This window comes from Acanthochromis polyacanthus, chromosome 1 (assembly GCF_021347895.1).
Source record: "Acanthochromis polyacanthus isolate Apoly-LR-REF ecotype Palm Island chromosome 1, KAUST_Apoly_ChrSc, whole genome shotgun sequence".
Lineage (NCBI taxonomy): Eukaryota > Metazoa > Chordata > Actinopteri > Pomacentridae > Acanthochromis > Acanthochromis polyacanthus.
This window is the reverse complement of record NC_067113.1, coordinates 698,335-705,433: the sequence shown is the minus strand read 5'-3', so window position 1 is coordinate 705,433 and position 7,099 is coordinate 698,335. Positions and strand designations below refer to the sequence as shown.

The following is a 7,099-nucleotide window of genomic DNA, read 5'->3' as shown; positions in this document are numbered from 1 at the left end:
AAATGAGATAGTAAAATGTGGTGGTCCACTGTGTCAAAGGCAGCGGTAAGATCAAGCAGGACAAAAATCACATGATCACCAGAATAACATGCCAAGAGGATGTCATTAAAAACCCTTAACAATGCTGATTCTGTGCTGTGAAAAGTTTTAAAACAGGAAAACTTCCAGAATATCATGCTTGTCCTGGAAAGATTGCACCTGAGCATAAACAATTTTCTCCAGAATCTTTGACATAAAACGCAGCTTAGAAATAGGCCTAAAGTTTGATAACACAGTCAGATCAAGACCAGGTTTCTTAATCAAAGATTTCACCAATGCATGTTGAAGATTTGCAGGAGCCACACCAGAACACAGACTGTTGTTAATAATGGCAAGAGCCCACTACCCTATACAAGAGAAAACCTCTTTGAAAAATCGAGAAGGGAAAACATCACGGGAGGAACCCGAAGGCTTAATATTGCGAACCACATCTTCCAAAAGCGACAGAGTCACCGGTTCAAACTGATTGAAAACAGCCGAACGGGGAACAGCAGAACAGAGGATAGAAGCAGAGTGGTCGAGGACAGGAGCTACGATGAGAGCCCTTGTAGTGGCCACCTTATCAATAAAAAAGTCTAAAAAGTCATGGCACATTTCAGGAGAGGCTTCAAAACAGGCAACCTTAGGAGCATTTAGAACAGAATTAATGGTCTTGAAAAACATACACGGGTTATGATGGTTCAGCATGATAATATTTGAAAAATGTTCAGTTTTAGCCTCTTTGACAGTGGTCTGGTAATGACGCCAGCAGTCTCTTAAGATCTGAGGAGACACCTGTAACTTATCCTTCTTCCATCTGTGTTCAGCTCTGCGGCACTCCTGTCTGACAGCACGAGTCTTTTCATTGAACCAAAGTTCACGTTTAGCTTTAAGCTGTCTGGTTTTTAATGGAGCCACAGAGTCCAGGATGGTTTGGCAGAGGACCAAAACCAGGAACTGAGTCTCTCTGTATCACTAGAGATTGAGTCAGGGCAACTGGGCAACATACATGCAAGTTAAAATCATAGCTAGTCATAATTCCAGTTTAAAAAAATCAGAAAAGTCATTCAAAAAGTCCTTATTGTATTTGGGAGGTCGGTAGATGACAGCAGACAGCACTGGGTTAGAGCGACCCACCTCAAAGAAAGTCAGCTCAAAGCTGGAGAAGGAGGACGGTAGGAAGTGCTGCTTACATTTATAGCTGTTTTTATAGACAGTCGCCGTTCCTCCTCCTCGGCCCGATGTCCGTGGGGAGTTAAAATGAAATAACAGCAACCGGCAGGTAAAAGTGTCAGGCCAGCCACTGGTGGCTCTGCCTAGTGCCTCCTTCCCTCCTCTTTTCTCCCCGTCTCTAGGGCTGAATCCCAAACAGCCCCCTACACACTCCCCCTACACTACCGAGTGTCACTCCAAAAGAAGCCACACTCGCAGCTGTGGAGGGCACTTTAATTGAAGGGGGAGGGTATAAATACGATTGACAGGAATGGGACACCCTGTCGCCTCACCGGAAAACAGAAGACGTCATTGCCATGGTAACACAAAGACGCCTACTGTGCATGGCTTTAGCGCTGTGGCACAGGTTGCAGGCAATGATGTAGGGGCTACATTCTGCTTCAAATAATTTGAAGTCATCCCACATGTTTTCCAATCCTATTATCTGGCATTTCAAATCCAACAAATGAATGAATAAATGAATTCTGTCAGTTGTGTTCAAATTTTAAGGTGTCAGGGGGTGCACAATTAAATCAAACGTCAGCAGAGAAGATTTGTTTCTTTTGTTTTATCTTTTTTCACCACTCTTTTTGTGATGTTCTGTCAGTGTGAAAAAGGCGTGGGAGAAATAATGGACACATGTGGAACTTACATCGATATGTTGTTTCCTCCTCCATTTCGACGTTGCACTTCCTGAAAAAGTTGTCGAGAGTGAGCATCGATGCAGACTCACTATTTAAGGGCTGAACAGTCCACTCTCCCTCCGCACTACGCGGTTTGGGACGGCCCTTAATATGGAGGACCCTCCGCGGGAACGCGCAAATGGAGGGGTAGTGTGTAGGGATAGTGTGTAGGGGGCGGTTTGGGATTCAGCCTAGGTGTTGGTCTGTGTGGTTGTGTGGGAATATGGCCTTTTCTTTATTGTGATTACCTTTATTTGCATGGTTATCTGGTGTGTGGTTTCTTTATATTTTGCTGTGAAATTATTGCTTGATTTCTGTTAGTTTGCCAAATTGCATGTTTTGCGGTGGTGTTTTTCTTTGTATATTCTTTTTGTTTTTTAATTGAGTTCAGGTCACCCCCACTACCTGCAGCTGTGTACCAGGAACAGACTGTGGACATTGGCTGAGCGCACCTGCTGCCAATCAGTTGATTACGCAGGACAGCATCTGGGGCAGTGGCAGCAAACAAAAGAGATGATCAACGGCAAACAGAGGCAGCACGGCGAGAGCCGGCAGGAAGCAGACAGAGCAGAGGAACAGGCAGTACTGGGCGGCAGAAGCAGCGGGGAACGGCAGCGTGCAAGGGGCAGCACGATAGATAACCGCGCAAGAGCGGCGGTGTATGACGAGCACCAGGGCGGACTACTAGGCTGAAACAAGGGCGCACAGCACCAGCACAGAGACAGGACGACCGAAGAGCGAGAGAGAGACGCACAGCAGCCGTAAAGTGGGGCCAGGTCTGGAACGCACGGCAGTGCTCAACGCGTGTTTGCGGCATACTGGGCGGCTCGGATATCGCCGCCCAGACCCGGTGAGTCGCTACACACGGGAGGGAGACGTGTGGGTCCTGTTATTACTTCCCCCACTGGCAGATCCTCTCTTTCTCCCAGGCTCCAGAGCCTGCGTGATTGCAAGACGCAGCACCGTGGCCCCTGAGGACTGGAGAAGCTCCCCCTCAACCCCCACTAAAGAAAAGGCCCCGCATGACGAGTCCAGTGGTCACCCATTCCGTAGTGACTTGATTTTAAGAATTTTTAGCTTCTTAACTTTTTATTGGTATTTTTTATTGTTTATTCTTAAATGTTATTTTTTAGATGAATAAATTTATTGGAATGAAAAGAATTGTTTTACCCTCTGTTGTTATGCACTGCTCACCTCTGGGTTAAGAACCTCTTTTAAATGGGTCCTAGTCCCTTACTAGGTGGCGTTGTCAGGTTTAATCATTGTAATCCAAACTATCCAATTTAATTCTATTTTAAAGGCTTCAATCTGAGAGACATACCCCACTTGGCCGTGACAGTTGCAGCTCACAGCTGGAGCTGGTTGTAATCAGCTGAGTGGATTATTGAATCATGTGATTCCAGCCAATCAGCGCCACTTCCTCAACCTACAAGAGCAGACGCCACACACTCTCCTACGCTGGATCGTGACGCAACCTGTAATCATTCCTAGTGTCTTTAGTCTAAGTTTTTGCCTTCGTATGCCTGCAGTAACTCTGGTCTTTTTCTCTGCCGTAGTTCTTGTTTCCTGAGCCACGTGTTTGCCGACTGGGACTCCTAAACCAACGTCCAGACTCCTCCAAGACCCTCCGGAAAACCTTCTACCGCCTTCTCCGGTCCATCCAGCACCCACAGCCAGCTATTGTCCCCCCCTGGAAAATCACCAGCTGGAGCCCAGTCCGAGCGTCTCTAGTGTCAATGGACTTTGTTATCGTACCATTTTGGTTTTTGTGAGTAATTAGTTTCGTTCCATGCCTCGTATGAGTGATGCCACAAGCCATTTGGCTTCCCTTTTTGTTAACCGTTTTTGCCTTCAGTTTCTCGAGTACTCTGTACCTTAGTTCAGTTAAGCCTTTATCCCCATGGGGTTTTGTTTGTGTTTTCCTCCTGCCTCTAGGAGCAGTAGAGTGTAGTTTAGCCTTCTCACTTGTTATTAGTTAGCCTTCCGTCCGCTAGCTACCGTGTTCAGGCAATAAAATCCTCTTTATTCATACTTCCTGGTGTGCTCGTTCATTCCCTGCATCTGAGCTCTCGTCTCGAACCCTGACAAAGTTCTGACAGGGCGCTGGACTGACCCACATTCAGCCATGTCTCCGTCACAAAAAGGAAATCCAGATCACGGGAGCTGAAGAAATCTCTCAGGATAAAAGTATTGTTTGCCAGTGATCTGGCATTTACCAAGCTTATCCTAGCTGGAATTGAAACCTGGGGACCGACAAATTGGGGAGCCCAACACGGTGGCCTCAGGATCAGAAGAATCATCCCCCGCAAGCTGATCCGGGGAGGGTAGGGTCGGCGAGGCCGGGACACTTCATCCGAGCTGACCACAGACACCAGTCAGGTGCTCACAGGATGCAGGAAATGCCGGGAAATGCAGACATGAGGAGACAGCCCACGCAGCGTCCTGGAAACAGCAGAAGAGTGCATCAGCCAAGCCCTCAACTTCACCAGACGACCGCCGCGTCTATCGCGGCGATGGTGATGTTTTCACCTGGAGAGCGGAGCCGAAACCCGGTACAGGTGAGCAGGGATAACTGACAGATGCGGAGGCAGAAAATTCTGTCTGCCACGATCAGACGTAATTAGATCTTTCACAGACAAACGAAGATCCAGCAGTGTTTGGCGATCATACATGAGCAGCGACTTGATTTGTTGAGTGCCGGGAGTTAACAACAATAAAATTATACACAAAACTGGGAGCGAGAGACGGCCTGCCACACACACTGGCGCCATCTTGGTGCCAGTGTGTGTTATTATTATTATTAGACTTCTTAGTATTGTTTCTAGATTCTGTGGTCCTGTATTTTTCTTTTGTCATTGTTCCTGATTTGTTATCTTTTATTTTTTGTTATTTTCCTCTGGTTGTTGTCTGTCTTTGTTTGGGTTGTTTTTCTTTTAGGTTTTGTTATTTTTCTCTTCATTGACTAATTTGATTGATCTGGTGTGTGAGTCGGTGGCGTAACTGACCTTGGTGGTGACCTCTGGGCCCAACATTGGTGGTGCTGGAGTAGTTGGAGTGTGTTTTTTTTGTTTGTTTTTTTTTGCCCCTGTCCTGGCGACTAACAGTTTGCTCTCTCTCTCCCTTGGACAGGAGCTGTTGGGTCAGACAATGTGTGGCTGATTGATTTTTCCCTTGGTGGTGGTGGTCCCTTCACTCCCTCTGCAGTAGTGCGCTTGGGTGTTTCTCCATGGTTTTGTTTTTTTTCCACGTGTGGTGTGTCATATCCGGACCCTTCCTCTCCCCTTCAGTTGGTCATCCCCGCCTGGTAAGCCCTCAGCCCTGTGTCTATGGTCAAATTTCTATGGCAAACTTAACTACGTCTTGGAGGATCAGGTCAATATTGTGCCACTTACCATTAAGGAATTTTGTGGCATTGACACCAAGAGGTTTTTAGAGAGGAAGGATTGTGATTTTTTTTATTTTTTTTATATTAAATTCTATTTTGGTATACTGTAATTGGAATCACGCCAGTCTGTAGTGTCTGTCATGCCCGTGTGCGACCTTGGTTTCTATATTGGAGCAGTGGTCCTTCTTAAATCAATCTGGGGGTGAAACTCCCCCAGTGGTGTTGTCGGACACTGGGCAAAAAAGAAAAATACATTTAGCCCTCGTAGCATTGCCACACCATGTACAGGTTAATCAGTTCTAATTTTGTTTTATCAGTCCAGTCCTAGTGTTCCTCAGCTCCATTAGGGAGCTCTGTTGATACCTGAGCTTGGTAAAGCACCTGTTGTTTCAGGATAAAGTTTGTCATTTCCAGCTGTGGTTCTTTTGTGTGCTGTAAATAAAATTATCCTTAGACAATCCAACACCTGCCTGTTGAATCTCTGTAACATATTTGCTGCTAATATCCAACATGTAATGTATATTAGTTTAGACAAGACACTTCGTCATATTTTAACCATTTCAGACTGACATGCATTTGTGTTTGGTGGTGACTCTGCTTGAGTGATCTGCGCAAGATTGACACAGCCTCTGAGATCACAAACCTCCTGGCAGAACCTGATATTGACAAGGGAAAGAATACAGACTGAATAGGAAGCAAATCAATACATGCACACATTTCTTATATCAAAGAGGAGGCTAGGAAGAAGGGGGAGCAGGTTGATGATCGGTGAAGGCTGAAGAAAAACTTGGCTGGATTGATAGAAGTAATGAAAGAATAGCATTCATTTTTAGTATTTTGTTTGTATCAGCCCACGCTCCTGGAGAAATGAGTAAAAGTTCAATGCTTTGTTTTCCAGATGAGGAAAAAGGCTGCTTTTGTCCAGTGTTCTGTCTCTCTGCTCTTCCTCAGGAAGTCAGCCTTGCCTGCCCGTAAATATCACTTTACTGAGAGCTTTCCTTCCAGGTTTGCAGTCGGAAAGAGATTCAGCCCGAGACTTGTCCATGGAGACGGGTCCAGAGGGTGGGGGGTGCTTGGGTCAAGTTGTGAGGGTAGATACCATGTTATGTATGGTAGCATGCTCTCCAAACACACACACAGTCTGTAAACAGACAAACAGGCCTGGTGAACAACTGATGGATTTTTTTTTGATGATCTGCCAGCCCAGTGCAGCAGCTCACTGCCGTTTGTCCCTGTATGCCTGATGGCCAGTTGACAGCTACTTCTATCTCAGACAAGTCTTATTTCTGGCATGCTCTCTCTTAGTGCTGACTGTGTGCCATGGCCCTCCAGTAGTTTTCTTCCTTGGGTGTCTATGAAACGCTAACCAAAGGCCTGTATGTTTTATGCTCCCTGTCCCCCAACCCCTCTCTACCCCTCTCTACCTCTTCTGTCCCTCCAACCCGCCCGGTCAGCAGCAGATGGTTCCCGCACACAAAGAGCCAGGTTCTGCTCAAGGTTTTTTTCCCTGTTAAAGGGTGTTTTTCTTGCCACTGTCTCCTTTGGGCTTGCTCTGGGGGTTCAGGCATATGGGTTCTGTAAAACGTCTTGAGACAATTTGACTGTAATTGGCGCTATATAAATAAAATTGAATTGAATTGAACTGATGGGGGGACTGCAGAGCTGCTTCGTTACACTCACACAGAACTAGTTTCTGTTTGCTCAGTTTAGGATGTGAGGCAGATGAAGACATTTGGATGGTTTCAGGTATTCCAAGTACAAGAGAAGCATTGTGTTGCTCGTATTTAATCAGTATTTCACA

The 7,099-nt window shown here is 46.1% G+C and overlaps 1 long non-coding RNA gene across 1 annotated transcript; it reads left to right on the top strand.

Moving 5' to 3' along the window:
• The first annotated feature begins 1,586 nt into the window (after positions 1-1,586).
• Positions 1,587-5,761, top strand: LOC127533132 (uncharacterized). The gene is made up of 2 exons (XR_007940829.1): positions 1,587-3,390; positions 3,470-5,761. It is a non-coding gene; the product is annotated as an uncharacterized LOC127533132 (long non-coding RNA).
• The last annotated feature ends 1,338 nt before the right edge of the window (positions 5,762-7,099 follow it).